General features: G+C 38.8%; 1 pseudogene; it reads left to right on the top strand.

Moving 5' to 3' along the window:
* Positions 1-18,256: 18,256 nt before the first annotated feature.
* Positions 18,257-18,899, top strand: LOC111888444 (uncharacterized; annotated as a pseudogene).
* The last annotated feature ends 294 nt before the right edge of the window (positions 18,900-19,193 follow it).

Genomic DNA, 19,193 nt, shown 5'->3' with positions numbered 1-19,193 from the left:
ACCTACCCGGTGATTCGTACTTTCCGAACCAGGGCAATGGAGGATGGCTCGAAGAGGAGTCAGACGACGATCACCCTATTCCTTTGGATGATCATCATGCTGAAGGCTTCTCGGATAGCTCGAGCTCCGAGCCAGAAGTCAACAACCAACCTCCTGAAGCCCCGAACCCTAACCCCCGACCGGCATTTCAGGGCCCCACTCCTATGTGGGCAATATCCTTGCGTCGATGGAGCGAGGAACAGGGTCAGCCTTTGCCTTACAATGGAGATCGAAGTTTCTACAACATAAGCGAAGGAGGATCGGAGGATCGGCGGATCGGGTTCTGCCCATCATGATCCGAAGGATTGCCAGGAATGTTGAGCAAAGTCAAGCTGCCATTGGTCGAGTTGTAGAAGTGGATGCCAACTCGAACCTCAATACTGTTTGCATCCGCCAACTCGAGGAAGCCATGGACAGGACAAGGAGGACCAACGAGGCTCTGCAGCATCAGCTGGCTGCATCCCGAGCTGAAGTTAGGGAACTCCGAGCACGCCAAAGGACTCATGATTGACACCTTCAAGAAGTTATGCGTCAACTAGCGGATCTGAGGATTCGCCCAACAAGCAACCGTCGCCAGTAGGAGACAACTAGTTACTTCACTCTTTTGTTTAAAGGACTAGCCTTTTATCTCTATGTTCCGTAGGTCTCTTGTCTGTAAACATTCCTAGTTTAAAAGTGCTCTAGCTGAACCCCTAAACTGCCAACATTTTCTCTATGGTATGATGTAAGACCTACTGCTAGGTCAATTTTCATGAATGTGTGTTGCATCATTAATACCAGTATATTGGCAGTTGATTTCTCTATTACTATAACTCTTACCCTGATCTTGGATTATGTTGATTTAAATCCACGAAACACTCTATTCATATTCGCAATAGGCTCTTACTATTGCTATCATTTCTATGATCTTCCAGTAAAGGATGCCTCCACGAAACCGTCTCAGCAGAGGAAGACCCGAAACTCAAACCCCTCCTCCTCCACCACCTCCTCCTCCTCAGTTCGATCCGGTGTTGTTCCAAACGGCTGTGACTACGGCTGTAACAGCAACCATGGCCCAAATGAACTCGGGTGATGCGAGCGGTGGGAATTCTAGATTTGGTGAAGTCCACCAACGAGTGCAGGGATACACTTATAAGGACTTCATGAATTGTAAACCTGCTTTCTTTGATGGTACCGGAGGAAATCTGGCATTGTCCCAATGGTTCGAAAGAACCGAAGCTGTATTCGAGATGTGCTCTTGTCCCGAAGAGAGCAAAATCAAGTTCGCTACTGCTACCCTCACTAACAGGGCTTTGTCATGGTGGAATGGCCATGTCAATGCACTCTCCTTGGTCACAGCCAATGCCATGGGCTGGGACACTCTAAAAGATCTTATGAGAGGAGAGTACTGCCCTAGGGGCGAAGTTCGGAAGCTTGAGGAAGAACTCTGGAACCTCAAGATGAAGGGGACCGACATAACGGCTTATACGGCCAGGTTTTGCGACTTGGCGGCTATGTGTCCCAACATGATCCCCTCTGAAAGCAAGAAGATTGAACGTTACATCTGGGGTTTAGTGCCCCGGTATCGAGGAAATGTTCTGGCCTCACGCCCTACCACTTTCGACAGCGCCAAGGAATTGGCCCAGAGTCTGATCAACCACGAAATCTCCTCCACTCCAGCAACAACAACCACAACAACCACTGCACCATCCGGATCATCTGATAGAAGGAGGAAACGATGGGATAAGAAGAAAGGCAAGAAAACTCAAACCAACTCCAAGGATCAGCAAATTGTGGCGGTCCATGCTGCCACCATCCCAGCCACACCAGCTGCTCCAGCCCCACCGAAGGCTTACAGTGGAAACTTGCCTAAGTGTCCTAAGTGCCCTTTTCACCACAACGGTCCTTGTCGTGAATTGCAGTGTTCCAACTACGGACGAAAGGGCCATACTGTCCGGTTTTGCAAGGCCCCTCCCAAACCTATCACACAGGTTCCTGGTACGGGAGTGACCCCGACTTGTTATGGCTGCGGTGAAGCAGGCCATTTTAAGAAGAACTGTCCGAAGGCTGCAAATGCTGGGGGAACTGGAAGGTTACTAGCTATCGGTCACAATGAAGCGGTAGCTGATCCCACGGTGGTCACGGGTACGTTTCTTCTCAACAACTCTTATGCATGTGTCTTATTCGATAGTGGTGCAGAAAGAAGCTTCATAAATCAAAACTTTAAACACTTACTCAAACAAATCCCCCAACCACTAAAAGAAACATTCGTCGTAGAAATGGCTAATGGGAAGACAGAAAGCTCTAACGAAATCTATATAGGTTGTACTCTCACGTTAGATGATTACCCCTTTTTAATCGATCTTATACCAGTCTCAATCAAAAATTTCGATGTTATTGTTGGTATGGATTGGCTAAGCCTTCACTACGCCGATATCCTATGCTCCGAGAAAGCCATTCGCCGGAACTTTCTGAATCGAGAGACCCTATTGATATACGGAGATAAGCCAAGTACAAACCTTCGTATCATCTCTAGTATCCAGGCTCAGAAATACTTGCGCAAGGAATATCGCGCCTTTCTTGCTCACGTTGTCGACACTAACCAGAAATCGAAAGATCCAAAAGACATTCCTGTAGTATGCGATTTTCCTGATGTCTTTCCGGAGGATCTTCCAGGCCTACCTCCTAAACGACAGGTTGAATTCAGAATCGACCTAATCCCAGGAGCTACCCCCGTAGCTAAGTCGCCCTACCGTCTAGCACCCGCCGAAATGCAAGAACTATCCGGTCAACTCAACGAACTGCTCAGCAAGGGCTTTATAAGACCGAGCTTCTCACCTTGGGGAGCTCCGGTCTTGTTCGTGAAGAAAAAGGATGGGTCGTTTCAGATGTGCATCGATTATAGGGAACTCAATAAACTCACGATCAAAAATCGCTATCCTCTCCCTCGTATCGACGACCTATTCGACCAACTCCAAGGAGCAAGTTACTTCTCCAAGATTGATCTTAGATCGGGGTATCATCAGTTACGGGTGCTTGAAGAAGATGTTCCAAAGACAGCCTTCCGAACCCGCTACGGGCATTTTGAGTTCGTAGTGATTCCCTTTGGACTGACTAACGCCCCCGCAGTATTCATGGACTTGATGAATAGGGTATGTTGTCCATATCTAGATCAGTTCGTCATCGTCTTTATTGACGACATACTCGTCTACTCTCAAAGCGAGGAAGAGCACAGAAATCATTTACGATTAGTCCTGGAAACATTGCGATCCGAGAAGTTGTATGCGAAGTTCTCTAAGTGCGAGTTTTGGATCCGGAGAGTTGAATTCTTAGGGCACGTGGTCAGTGAAGACGGAATCCACGTGGACCCCTCCAAAATCAAAGCTATTGAGAACTGGTCAGCACCAAAGACGCCTACGGAAATTCATCAATTTCTAGGCCTCGCTGGCTACTACCGTCGGTTCATCCAAAATTTCTCTCGGATTGCGAAGCCTCTCACCACGTTAACACAGAAGGGGGTAACATTCGACTGGGAAGAGAAACAGGAGAAGGCATTTCAGACCCTGAAGCGAGCCCTATGCACCGCACCAGTATTATCCCTTCCCGAAGGGACAGAAGATTTCGTCGTATACTGTGATGCATCCAATCAGGGGCTCGGTTGTGTCTTGATGCAACGAGGCAAGGTTATTGCCTATGCCTCAAGACAGCTAAAGAACCATGAAGTGAACTACACTACTCACGACCTCGAGTTAAGAGCGGTCATCTTCGCACTAAAAATCTAGAGACACTATTTGTATGGGACGAAGAGCGTGGTGTACACTGATCATAAAAGCCTCCAACATATACTAAACCAAAAAGAACTCAACATGAGACAGCGTCGATGGGTCGAGTTACTTAACGATTACGACTGTGAAATTAGGTATCATCCGGGGAAAGCTAACGTAGTAGCTGACGCCCTGAGCAGAAAGGAATATTCCGGACGAAGGACCAAGTCGTTGACAATGACTATACATTCACATCTATCCACGCAGATCAAAGAGGCTCAGCTGGAAGCTTTAAAGCCTGGAAACGTGACGGGAGAATCCCTACGCGGAATGGATAAAAATCTGGAGGTTAAGGGTGACGGAACCTATTACTTTATGGACCGAATCTGGACCCCACGCCATGGAGGTTTCAGAGAGTTGGTTATGAGGGAAGCACACAACACTCGTTACTCCATCCACCCGGGTTCAGATAAGATGTATCTGGATCTCAAAAAGCTATACTGGTGGCCGAACATGAAAGCGGAAATCGCTACCTTTGTAAGTAAGTGCCTTACTTGTGCAAAGGTCAAGGTCGAATGTCAAAAGCCATCAGGACTCCTCCAACAACCGGAAATACCAGAATGGAAGTGGGAGCGAATCACAATGGACTTTATCACCACGCTACCCAAGACAGCAGGTGGATTAGATACCATTTGGGTCATCGTTGACAGGTTGACCAAGTCTGCCCACTTTCTACCCATCAAGGAGACGGACAAGATGGGAAAGCTTACTAGGACTTATATAAGAGAAATAGTGCGATTGCATGGCGTCCCTATATCTATTATATCAGATAGAGATAGTAGATTCACCTCTAGATTTTGGCAATCATTACAAAAGGCACTAGGGACGAGGCTGGACATGAGTACAGCCTACCATCCGCAGACTGACGGGCAAAGTGAGAGGACGATCCAAACATTAGAAGACATGCTGCGAGCTTGTGTGATCGACTTCGGGAAATCGTGGGATACACACTTACCTCTTGTGGAGTTTTCCTACAACAATAGTTATCATACGAGCATCAAGGCAGCTCCATTCGAAGCCCTCTATGGCCGGAAGTGCAAATCCCCTTTGTGCTGGGCCGAGGTGGGAGACATTCAGTTAGCTAAAGGACGAGTTCCTGACAGCGCCCTCACTGGTCCAGAGATCATTCGAGAGACGACCGAGAAGATTGTACAGATACGTGAACGACTAAAAGCCGCTAGGGATCGACAGAAAAGCTACGCCGACAAACGAAGAAAACCCTTGGAATTCCAGGTGGGAGACCGGGTTCTTCTGAAGGTCTCGCCCTGGAAAGGCACGATACGCTTCGGGAAGCGTGGAAAGTTAAACCCAAGGTACATAGGGCCTTTTGAGATTCTTGCTAGAATCGGCCCTGTAGCTTACAAACTAAACTTACCCCGCGAGCTAAGTAACATACATCCTACTTTCCACGTCTCAAACTTGAAGAAATGCCTGTCTGATGAGACTCTCGTGATCCCCCTCGACGAGATCGAGATCAATGAGAGCCTCAACTTTGTGGAAGAACCTGCGGAGGTTTTGGATCGTGAAGTAAAACGGACGAAACAAAGCCGCATCCCAATTGTGAAGGTTCGGTGGAACGCCAAGCGAGGACCGGAATTCACTTGGGAGCGCGAGGATCAAATGAAACTCAAATATCCTCATCTCTTTGCTTAGTAATATTGTAGTAGCGTATTCATTGTATTCTAAATTTTGGGACGAAATTCCCCTAACGGGGGGATGATGTGACAACCCCAAATCTATTCCCGTTACAAATCCCGTTTTCACTAACGGAACGTGTCACTATACGTTATTTTATGTAATAACTGAGATCGTCAATATCCGAATATCTAAATTTATGCATGGCTTGATATTATCATAAGAAATATAACTCGTATGTGTTAACCCTGTTTAACCTAATAGAGTTGTATTACCTTTCCAACCACTTCACCCGGGTAAAAAGTTTTAACCCAGTTAACTTTAAACATCGAGTAGCCGTGTATCGGGTGCGATACCCGAGACATATGAAATGAGTGTACGCAACATTTGAATACCTTTTACCACACACCCACTCTCTCTCTCTACTTTCTCTCTCTAGACTCGAAATCGACCCTGATTCCGCTAATTTCCGACTTCCAAACGTAAGTACTCATCCTCTATTTTAATCTAGTCATGCTTCATTGAACTTAGGGGCCAAAATCATAGAAATCAAGGAACAAAGAGGAGTTTACGGCCTAAGAAGCTCCTTAGGCCGTAAACCCCCAAAATCATGCCAAAGATCAAGTTTTTCCTTCTTCTAAGCTAGTATACTAATTAAGGCATATATCTAGAAGAGTTTGGACACTAAAACACAAGGATTTGATGCTTAAAAAGGAGTTTACGGCCCTAGCTTGTGCTTAGGCCGTAAACACCTTAAACACCCCAAAAATCTTGGATTTAAGTCCCAAAAACTCATCTAGGGTGTTTAGTATTTTAGCCTTGACACTAGTAAATGTTTAAATACATCAAACAACACCATTTGAGGACAAAATGAGGAGTTTACGGCCTAGCTTAATCTTGGGCCGTAAACACCCAAAAAGTTGTGTCAAACAAGTCCCTAAACCACTTAAATGCATGTAAGGAATTTAGCTAAGGCCTTTGGAGGTGTGTTGTACCATTAAACTTCACATTTGGAGGCAAAATGAAGAGTTTACGGCCAAAGATGTTCTTGGGCCGTAAACTCCCCAAAAGTTCATGCCAAATTGTCCCAAAACTCATTATAGGGCCTTCTAGGATTTATCTAAGGTGTATGAGACCATGTTGTACCATTAAAACATACATCTTGAAGGATTTATTGGAGTTTACGGCCCAAGAACAAGTCTTCGCCGTAAACTCCCCAAAAATGTCACACATTTAGAGTTTAATCCCTCCCTCTTAGTCCAAAACACATACCATTAAATTAAGGAAGTGATATAAGGCCCTAAACATACCTTTTGGAGTGTCACAAGAGTTTACGGCCAAGCCTAGGGGGCTTACGGCCGTAAACTCCCAAAGGATGGCCTTTGGGCCATAAACTCCAAGGGAGTGAGCTCATGGACCCTCCCGTAAATCATTCATGGCCTTGTACCACTCCCGGGAACCCTTTCTAGGCCTTAAAACCCCGAAAACGATGCTAGAATGTCCAAATACTATAATGAAAAGCATAAGATGATTAACTTCTTGTAAAATACATATTTCATATAACATTAGGGTCCTAAAAGGTGCTCAAGTGTTTATTTGGTACCAAACGCTCAATCGACACTTTTACCCGATTTACCCGATTCACCCGATTTCCGCGATTTCAGGTGAGTTCATACCCCTTTAATGAACCTTTCAAATATTTTAAATGTTTTAGGGGGGAGATACAAGTTGCATATAAATGTTTATGTAAAGTTTTACAGAACGGTTTCCGCGTTACAAGGATTAATCACATGCGATTCACTACCTTTAGTTCAAATCACATGTGATTTGTCCCTATGCCTTATAAACGGGTTTTACCCTTTTCAAACTATTTTTAAACAGTGAGTCAGATTTTAAATGTTCTTTTGGAAAAATACTTTTATTTAATCAATTTACTTATAAAATGTAACCACTCTGATATATTTATATAAGTAAGACTTGGAGGACTTAGGACCGATATCTCGCCTTATTTCCTGTTCTTGTTTGATTGTGGGCTTAGGGTAGTAGTTATCCGTCCGACTGTCGTTGATTTCTTAGTTATATAATATGTATATCAGTGTGGGATACGAATGTTACTGCTTTCACTTAATACTAAGGTCACTAACATGCCAAGAACCATCCTCACTAAGATAACTATAATAGGTATAGTTACGGTTGCTACAGCTACTACTCGCTAAATTCATTTCTATCTACACTATATTACTCACTATTACTAGACAATACACTAGTAAGAGAATACACTATGATCAATACTAAAAGATTACTACACTATAACAATAGAGAAAACACTAAACAAACAATAATACACTAACCCACTACGAGATACTCTATTCGCTATCCACTACGCCCGATGTTTTCCAGCAGGGAGACGACTCTACATGTATAGATCTATACGGGGCAGACGCTATCACATCCCGACTGTTAATTTCAGTCCGCGCCGTTCAGGCCCAGGGATGCCACTACTTCACTATACTGTGCATGACTGGGAAGGTCATGGGATCCTCTATTATCCTCACTATTAGTAATATACAAGGAATACTCTACAACTACTCTAAAATACTACACTAAATGCTAAACTACATCCCAAAGTAAGTAAGTATCTATCACTAAAGGAAGCTTGCACCTCTATCACTGATTTCAGGCTTAACCTATTCTATCACATTTATTATTTGGAGTTTTGCCAATATACTTTACAATAAACTGTTTCAAAGAAATGAAGAATGCATACTTTTCACAGATTGTCACTAAAAATGTATTTTCTGGAAAAATATGGGATTTTTCTAAGTTTCTACTACTTATGAATAATGATACATTTTTCGCACCAATGCTTTGTATACAAAAACTCACACTAAACTCTTATGAACTCACCAGCTTTATGCTGATATTCGTTTTCAAAATAACTTGTATCTTCAGGTCAAAGATAGACAGGTACAGACGCGGCATTTTTTTTTGGAGAAGGTGGAGCACACAAGACCCATCTCTTATTTTTGATTTACTTTTGGGTGATTGTTAAACATTACAAAACACACTTGTAATTAAATTCACTATGTAATGCTATGGTTGTATGTTTCTTGTTTCTACTATTATGCAATTGTGATGATACTGTTCACTACGTCATCCACCCCGAAACGTATTCCGTCGTTATCGGTTTTGGGGTGTGACAGTAGCAAAGGACACTCGATACATCTAAATTTAACATGGTTTCATCATGTAAACTGTAAACTGTGCAAAGGTGCTCCAAAATATGGAAACCATATATTCATCGAGTGATTAGACTCGGATACAACATGTATATTCATCGAGTGCCTAATTGTTGGGGAAGTTTGTCACAAAGTTTGAGCTTGGTGGAAATTGTTCTCGATTATATACTCAACAGTGATAGAGTTAATGTTGGCTTTTAGCAAAGACAAAACACCTTTTGATACAACAGGTTTCAAGCAGAGCAAGTTTTGGAAGAAAGAGCAACTGACACACAAAAGTGTTTTCTGCATATATCAAAAGTAACGAAAGCTACATAGCATAAAAACAGAAATAAAACTAAAAAAGAAAACTGCTGCTACCTAGAAAACAGGAATAAGGCTATGAAAACAAACTACCCACTAGCTTGACTAATTCAGCAAAGCAATTACTAAAACATAAAGAAAATAACTGAAGAATAACGGAAGGCTTGCACGTGACTGGTTGACCAAGTTGATATTGTTCTCTTTTAACATTCCCTCTCAACATCAACTTCTACCATACCCATCTTGTCGCCAAACTCAACCAGTTTTGCACTTGATAGACTCTTTGTGAGCAGGTCTGCAACCTGATCAGCAGTGTTTACATATTTAAGGTCAATTTCCCCTTTTAAGACCTTTTCTCTGATAAAATGATAATGAACTTCAATGTGCTTGGTACGTGCATGAAAAGTAGGATTCTGAGCAAGCTTGATTGATGACATATTATTACAAAGCAGCGGAATACTATAATTAACTTCTTGGTTCAAATCCTTTAAAAGTTGCACAAGCCACACACATTCCTGAGATGCTACTGCAGCAGCTCTATATTCGGCTTCAGTTGTGGAAAGAGAAACTGTGGGTTGACGCTTGCTACACCAAGATACTATACTGGATCCAAGCATGAAGATATAACCTGTAGTTGACCTTCGAGTGTTCAAATCACCAGCATAATCAACATCACAAAATCCCATCAGCTTACATTCAGATTCCCTCTTAAACTGGATTCCATAATTGAGAGTAGTCTTAATATACCTTAATACCCTTCTAGCAGCCCCAAGGTGGGGGTTTCTTGGACTCTGCATGTAACGACTTAAAACACCAACTACAAATGCAATGTCTGGTCTCGTTAAAGTGAGATATATAAGACTACCCACCAACTTTCTATACATTGTTGCATCATCTAACTCCTTACCCATGTTTGCACACAACTTAGCGTTGTTATCCATGGGTGTTACAGCTCCCTTGCAATCAACCATTTTGAACCTCTTTAATAGATCAGTACAGTACTTATGTTGGTGCAGAATTAAACCATCATCATCATAGTTGATTTCTAACCCCAGAAAGTGTTTCAATTTCCCTAGGTCCTTCATGAAGAACCGAGTGCACAAGTTCTATTTGAGCTGAGCTATCATGTCATCCAAATCACCTGTAATTATTAAGTCATCGACATATACAAGCACCATCACTACTTTGCTTCCAAATTTCTTCACAAACAGGCTAGCATCTGCAGATGTACTTGTGTATCCATTGTGTTCAAGAAATTCACCAATTTTCCCAAACCACGCCCTTGGAGACTGTTTAAGCTCGTACAACGCCTTCTTGAGCTTACATACATAATTAGGATGCTGTTTGCTTTTGAATCCAAGAGGTTGTTCCATGTGAATGACATGGTCCAAGTTTCCATATAGGAATGCATTACTTACATCCATTTGCCAAAGTTTCCATCCCTTGCTGGCTGCCAAAGCCAACAAAACCCTGATTGTAGTTAACTTCGCCACTGGGCTAAAAGTGTCCTCGTAGTCCAGCCCATATTGCTGTGAGAAGCCATGAGCTACCAAACGGGCCTTAAATCTTTCGACTGACCCATCTGCATTACGTTTCACTTTATACACCCATTCACACGAGATGGGTTTCACTTCAGTAGGTTTTGGAACTAGTTCCCACGTCTAGTTTCTCATTAAACCAGCTACTTCTTCTTCCATTGCTATAACCCATTCTCGTTTAGTGGCAGCTTGATCATAAGTTTCTGGTTCACACACATCTTCTTTTACTAAAGCAGCATTGGCATATCTGGGATTAGGTTTTCTAAGTCTTGTAGACTTTCTGACACTTGTGGCTTCATGGTTCTCATTATCATTGTTGATTTCATTGTTAGCATTGTCTTGGATATCTTCATTATCAATAATGACTTCATCATTATTCAGGTGTACTCTTACTTTAGAGGATTTTACTTCATCTCTTAGGGTTTTAGAATCAGGAAGAGCATTGTGATCAGTTGACCACCATGATGAAGTTTCATCAAATACCACATTCCTTGATACATAGCATCTACCATAGGTAGGGTCACAACACTTCCAACCCTTCCTTTCCTGGTCATAACCCACAAAGATACACCGAACAGCCTTCTTATCCATCTTGCTGCGTAGATGGTTGGGTATGAACACATAACATAGACACCCAAAGACACGAAGATGACTAACATTTGGCTTCAACCTCTTAAGCTTTTCAAAGGGAGACAAATAAACAAGACTTGGTTGAGGAATTCGGTTAATCACATAAGTTGCTGTCTTCATAGCTTCTGCCCAAAACTGACCTGGTACATTCTTGTCATGAATCATGCTTCTACAGATCTCGCCCAGGTGTCTATTCTTTCTTTCGGATACTCCATTCTGTTGCGGAGTGTTTGGACATGTAAGTTGACGCTTGATCTTGTGTACCTTAAGAAAGTCACTGAATTCAGAGGTCAGATATTCCCCACCATTATATGATCTTAAGCAACCAATATTATACTCAGTCTCTCTTTCAACTTCATTCTTGAATTCTTGAAACTTACAGAACACTTCAGACTTCTCCTTCATGAAATACACCCATACGTATCTTGTATAATCATCTATAAAGGTCACCATGTATTTCAAACCTTTGATAGATGGTTTCTTAACAGGTCCAAATACATCAGAATGTACAAGTTCTAGAGGCAACTTAGACTTGTACTTTGAGTGTTCGAATGGTTGTTGATGAGCCTTTCCAAATTGACACCCGGCACACACTAAACCCTTTTTGACTTCAAGTTGAGGGAGACCTTTCACCATTTGCTTTTTGATCATCAAATCAAGCTTGTCATAGCTAACATGACTCAACTGCATGTGCCAAAGATCCACATTTTCATTCCTTTTTGTCTTCTCTACATAAGTTGTTTCGGCAGACATCACATAAATTGAGTCTGATCTTCGTCCTTTTAGAATTGGCTTTGATGGAGTCACAAATTCTTTATAAATCTTCACATCATCAGGGCCAAACAATACATAGTGGCCAGCATAAGCAAGTTGAGAGACAAAAAGAAGATTCTTTTTCATACCTGGTACATGGTACACACCTTCAAGTTTTAGTTCCCTGTTATTGTCTTCTGGGCAAAACACAACATTGCCAATGTGAGCAATCGACAACTTTGAATTATCAGCTATCACTATTACTTTACTGCCTTCATAATTTCTGGATTCTTGCAACTTTTCATGCTCTGGTCCAGTCATGTGATTATAGCATCCAGAATCTACTATCCATTCTTCAAATTTGTTGCCACGACTCTCTACTGTTGCGTTAAATGCCACATCTTCTTGGTGTTGAGTATAAAAAGCTTCTGCATCCCATGTTTCTTCTACTTGAGAAGTTGCAGCATTTCCTTCCTCAATGTTTTCTGAACGACAATCACGTGCCATGTGACCCCTACGCCCACAATTATTACACCTGAAAGGGAATCTTTTGTGGGAACGGTTACTCTTTGTCTTATCTTCAGACGATTCTCCTTTATCAAACTTACGACTCGTCTTTCTTTGTTCATGGTGCTTACTCTTGTCTGAATTCTTTTTAGACTGTGATTTATACTTCCCTTTACTTTTCTCTGCGTAAAGTGCTTCATCATCAGTCCTAACCGTGGCACCTCCCATCTGCTTCACTAAGGCTTCCTGTCCTGCCAAGAGATTCTCAAACTCAACTAGTGAGGGTTGAGTTGCCCAACCTTGAATTGCAGTTACAAAGCTTCTAAACTCTGGTTTGAGACCATGTATAATGATCCTTTTTATCCTCGTCTCACTGATTTGAGACTGAGGATCAAGCTCCGTAATTTCTCTACAAGTAGACTTCACCTTGTGGAAGAACTGAGGAGATGTCATGTCTCGTTGAGACACAGACAAGAGTTCATTCTCGAGTAACTGTAGCTTTGTATCGTTCTTCTTAGAGAATAGGGCTAACAACGTATCCCATGCCTCTTTTGGTGTCGACATATCCCTGATATGCTCGAGTATATCTTCTTCAACGGTTGTCTTTAAGACGAACATTGCCTTGCCTGCCTTGATCTTCCACTTTCGTAGGTTTCCATTGTTATCTTCTGCCTCAGGTTGTTTTGTTTCGGTCCCTTTCACAACTTCCCACAGATCCTGTCCTTGCATATAAGACATGATGCAAGTTGACCATGTGTTATAGTTCTGATTGTTAAGCTTCTTTACTCCACCAACAACTTGTAAATCAGCCATTGACAACGAGGCTCTGATACCACTTTGTTGGCTTTTAGCAAAGACAAAACACCTTTTGATACAACAGGTTTCAAGCAGAGCAAGTTTTGGAAGAAAGAGTAACTGACACACAAAAGTGTTTTCTGCATATATCAAAAGTAACGAAAGCTACATAGCATAAAAACAGAAGTAAAACTGAAAAAGAAAACTGCTGCTACCTAGAAAACAGGAATAAGGCTATGAAAACAAACTACCCACTAGCTTGACTAATTCAGCAAAACAATTACTAAAACATAAAGAAAATAACTGAAGAATAACGGAAGGCTTGCACGTGACTGGTTGACCAAGTTGATATTGTTCTCTTTTAACAGTTAATCCAATATAGGTGATCGCTATCAAAGATTTATGAAGGTATCACATTGGTTTTTGTTTGGGTGCTCTGGAATTTAGGAAATCACAAGGTGCATTATTCTAAACTAAAAACATACTTGGCTCTGGCGTATGAGATACTAATGAGTATGCCCTCACACCTTTGATTAATGCTTGGAGAAAATGAAGGAAGTAATCTCATATGGTTTGAATGGTGTGGCGACCAATCACAGAATGGATAACTCATAGTAGTATACTAGTATATGATTTCATCTCATGTACTCTTTTGTTTTCTTATTTCTCTTTGTCTTTATCCTATTGTACCCACTACCCGCCATTTTCCTACTAGTTTTATAATTTATGTAAATGTCACTTTTTCAATAAATATTGTTTATATATAAAAATTGACCATACTTTAATTAAAACTTCAAAAGTAAGTAAATAAAATAATAACGAGACCAATTCCGAACTTTATTTCAAAAGTATATGACGTAGGACATTTTTTTTATAAAGTGATATTCTTTATCATTTATATATCTAATTTAATTATTAAAATTTAATATTGAATGCATATTTATATAGATTCTTTTAAGTAACATAACGATTTTGGACGACACACAAATGTAATTATGTTTCTAGTTATGCAGTAATAGTCAAGTGAACGCTCTGGTTTTTAATAAAAAGGGTGCAGAGAGGATCAACTTTTTGATTTTGTAATGTCGTATTCTTTTAATTGAGTGTATAGTAGGAAGTAGGAACCGTAAGATTGCTAAAAACTGAAATGCATGGATACAAAATCCTGTTATGTAATGTTTTTATTTTCTTTTTAGCTAGTGCCTAACTAACTTTAATAATATTCGGTTGTTAAAAAAATAGTTAAACGGGAATCTTTATAGAAATTTTTATATTTTGGAGGTCATTATCGATTAAATCATGAAAATTATTTATTTTTTGAAAATAAAATACAATTAGTTTTGTAGTTGTCTACACATTGAGACTTAATAGTTAAACAAGTCACCAACCCATAAAAGTAAAATACGATGACTTTTTAAAATACATGATTAAAATTGAACGGGTTTTTGTTTCTAAAAAATGTATTTAAAAGACCTTTAACTATTACTTTTATTATTTTTATAATGAATAACACACACCATTTATATTCTTTTGGGGCATTCAGAGCCTAATGTTTAAGGTGCAAAATTTCACACATGATGTTCATTGTTAAAACATTGGTAAGCCTATAATAGAGAAATTAACATTGTAGCACAACAAAGCTTTGATTATGTTCCGGATTGGTCATGAAGTTTTTTTTTGACACAATAAGTATCTAAAATATCAATTTACCTATCAAATATACCATTTTTGGAAAGGAAAATTGTAACATACACGTTTAGAAATCGTGTTTTGTAATGAATAATATTATGAAATATTATGTGATATTGAGTATTGAGTTCTAACATATAGTTTTTACTGGAATTGAAGTAAACCGAAGTAAAAATACATTTAGAATCACTCGGAAAATACTGGAAGTCTTATGAGATTCCAATCTAATGTCAAATATTGAAATTTAACAAAAATATAAAATTTGAAATAAGTAAAATTTTATGAATGTTGTAGAGAATCTCGTTAGAAACATTTAGGCGAAAACTTCATCGAAATCCGAGTTATAACGAAGAAGTTATGACTATTTGAAGTTTCGCGACAGAACCGGCATGACGCCGAATGACGTAAAAAGTGAGTTTTCGATAAACTAATTTTTAGTCCTTATGATCTAAATGAAAGTCATAGTATTCGTTAAACCGAGAATTTTCATAAAAAAAACGTCCAAATCTGACTTCGTATGAGTAAGTTATAATTTTTCTAAATTTCGGTATAACAATAGACAACTAAAAACTCGAAATAAAGATCGAGCGATTTTTTGCCAACACAACCTAAACGAGAATCGAAGGTCTCGTCAATAGTGGTACAACGGTAAAAAGACAGAAGAAAACGGACATCGGATGAAGAAGTTATGAATTTTTAACAGACTTTTCTTGTCCCAGCCCGTTAAAAATATAACGTTAGAAATAAAGTCTTTAAAAAAATAAAAAGAAAATATTACTTAGCAAATAAAAAAACAAAATAAAAATTGTATAATGTAAATGTTTTAAAATTATTACAAGTTTTTAATTAGAAGTCTATAAACTTTTAATTTTTATAATACAACGTTTTAAACTAATATTTAACGAAAATATTTTAAAATGTTATAAAAAAATTTAAAACACTTTAAAAATACTGTAAAAGAAAGTTTAGAAATAACTGTATGGAAATTATATTTTTTTTAATGAAAATGTAAAAGAATAAAAGTTAAAACATGTAACAAAAATTTAAAACATTTATAAAATATTTGGTTTAGAAGCACTTGTATTAAAACTATATGAAAGTATAAAAAATTGAAAAATTATAAGTAATGTTTACAACATTGTATTAGAAAAAACTATATGAAAAAAATATCATAAAAATGTTGTTAGAAATTATAAAAAATCTGAAGAAATTTATAAAAAAAAATATTTACATTTAAACAACTTTCTTTTTTTATATACATTTGACAATTTAACTTGTTAAATATGTTCATATATTATCATTGTCACATGCTAATGCCATAACATGTGACGATGATTATATGTGAACACATTTAACAAGTAAAATTATCAAATGTATACAAAAAAATGTCTAAAAACGTAAACACAACGAAAAAATAATTACCATGACAGTTAATTTTACTTTTCTTTATTGATGATGTTGGTATTGTGATTTCTACTAATTTGTTCCACTGTTCCTTATTTATCATACAATTCTCAATATTAATCATATTTGTTTTTATTACCCACTTAATCTAGGAAAATAGCAACACTACCATGATTTAGAAACTTGTCATATATATATATATATATATATATATATATATATATATATATATATATATATATATATATATATATATATATATATATATATATATATATATATATATATATATATATATATATATTATAAAGGGGAGCACTTCTTAGGAATAGTGCCTAACCAAGGTTCTAACTAAGGTACTGTTCATCGGGTTCGCTCCTCGACCATGGTAAGGAATATCTGTCCTTCAGTCTTTTGCTCTTATCCAACCTTTTCTTCTCCCATCAAAATCGTCTAGAAGCCCTAACATGTCTTCTCGATCGCGTTTCTGGATCCTTCTCCACCAGTTCATATCCTCCTGATGAAAACGGGTTTCTACCCACCGCCTTATCAATACATGATCTCTCCCAAATCTGAAATCGGCAACGGATCTTCATTGAATGGTTGAAACGGCCTCAGGACGGGAGCGTATTACCGGTGTACCTACACATCTGCTCATTTTCTAGGTTTTCTAATCTGATTTCCACCCTTTTATTCTTTGGCTCCACCCATTTCTTTTGTTTTGATCGGCCAAGAGGGAAGACGAACACAAGACAGAAGTTAGGGAAAAGACAAATGGGGGGTAAACCATGGTCTAACCGGTTCATCGATCTTTTGCATCACCGATTGAGAACTGCCAGCGCCACCTTCTGAGTTCATTGGGTTACTTTACTTATGATTTTGGTTACCTTCTTAAACCGCACATCACTTGATGCGGCTTCTGGTCATAAATCAGATAAGTGTGGAAAGAAATACATTTGATTTCCTTTTCTGTATGTTCTTAAATAAATCTGTCAACTGTTTAGCATCCTATATCTTTCGTTCAGCTGAAGTTCTTTTCAGATGTTGGTAACTTAAAAAGGTACTTACTTAAAGAAGGATTGGATTGTTTTTGTTGTTCAAACTTTTCAGATTTGAGGATGCATATCAGGTGCTTGACGAATTGCTTCAAAGAGTCGGTATCAGCGGCGTCTCCTTCTATTTCTATTCACCGCCGTAGACGTTTAATCGCCGCCCGTTCTCCGATTTGAGATCTTTGATTAATTTGACCAGCTGAGGTGAGATTTTGCTCGATTTTGCATTTACTTTTGTTTTGTAGGCTCATGAATCATGATCGTGACAGCTTTTCCTTATAGCGTTTAGCGCACTTCTTTCTCCTTGCCATACCATCTTAAATTTAGTTTTCTGCAATTTATGTGCATGTCACGAATCGATTGCTTTTGTTTTCTAAATCCTGAGATCGATGATTTGTATATACGTGAATTACTGATATGTATTTTATGGGTCCAGTCTTTTGTTGTTAGGAGTTAGGAGAACACCTGAAATACTAATATCGAAAAGTCAAGTGTGACATGCAAATATTGTGGCCTTAAGTACATAATAAAGATCTAAGCAAATACCAAATGGTATGTAAAGTAGTGATGATAAGATGTTGGTGCTTAAATCAAATGTGATGGCTTTCATCGAAGGTCAAAAAAGGGACTGAAGTGCTTTGTGAAAGTGAAATTTGATTTGCAAATTACTAAATATACAACAAAGGTGAGGTACTATTAAGGAATGACTGGAGTAGATGCAATCAGTTGCCCAACCTTTGAACTTAAAACATCATTGTGTGAGAAAGATGAGCTTTGTTCATACTTGTTTTTTCTTAATCTTTCAATAGAAAAAGGATTGTAGCATTCAAAAATGATCATTTACAAGTAAATGTTTCTAATCTGTTTAGATGTCGTATTTGCATGTATGTATGTTAATTGGATGATGAAAGTTGTTAAATGTATATATGCAACTTGTAGCTTCCTAAAATGATATGATATTGATAGATGACAGAAGAGATGAATATTGTTGATTTTTAGCATGGCAGAAGAGATAGATATCATAGCGAGGTGTTTGGCAGCTTCAAAATTTGACAGTGAGCTACTGTAATTGGGGTGGAAGTAGCAGGGGGATTAGGTATGTAGTCTATTTTTCACATAATGAATTAATGTACATGTACATTTGGGTTATAGATTATGATTGTGTTTGTTGTGTTGTGTAGGGCATTTATGGAGTCGCAGTTGGCAACATTTAAAGGAAGCAATCCTCAGCTACAGGTGGTTACAGAGCTTAACCGTGGTCTATTAAGATTAGATTAGATATTATTTATGAATGAATGCCAATGGATATGAAGATGATTAAATGATATTATTTGGTTAGAGAACAAGAATGAGCGGGTTGTATCTGTGATGAACATGAGTCCAGAAGATGTGCTGCTTTGTGCAACCAGCCTTAGAAATTCACTTGGAAGAAACATGGTGAAGCTCAAGACCAGACATGTCACCAAACACCCCTGCGTGTAAGGAACCTAGACAACAGACTTGCAGATCTGATCTGCATCTGCTGCTACATTTCTTTTATAAAACTACATGTATTAACTCTCATCTCAACTCTCAATTTGACATCATTAACAAAAACTTAACCAGTTACCAGCTTCTCAACTCTATCATTGATGCCTATAAAGCAGACACTATTTGTTTTTAAGAGACAGTTTTGTGTAAGGATGGTGCATGTTTTTACTCAAATGCTATAAATTGACCTCTAACTCTGTGCTCTACAACAACTAGAGGTGTACAAAGCAGACCAAACCGTTGGTTTTCTTTTCCCATTTTTAATAAAAAACCCGA

This window comes from Lactuca sativa, chromosome 2, assembly GCF_002870075.4.
Source record: "Lactuca sativa cultivar Salinas chromosome 2, Lsat_Salinas_v11, whole genome shotgun sequence".
NCBI lineage: Eukaryota > Viridiplantae > Streptophyta > Magnoliopsida > Asterales > Asteraceae > Lactuca > Lactuca sativa.
This window is presented reverse-complemented; position numbering and strand designations above follow the sequence as displayed.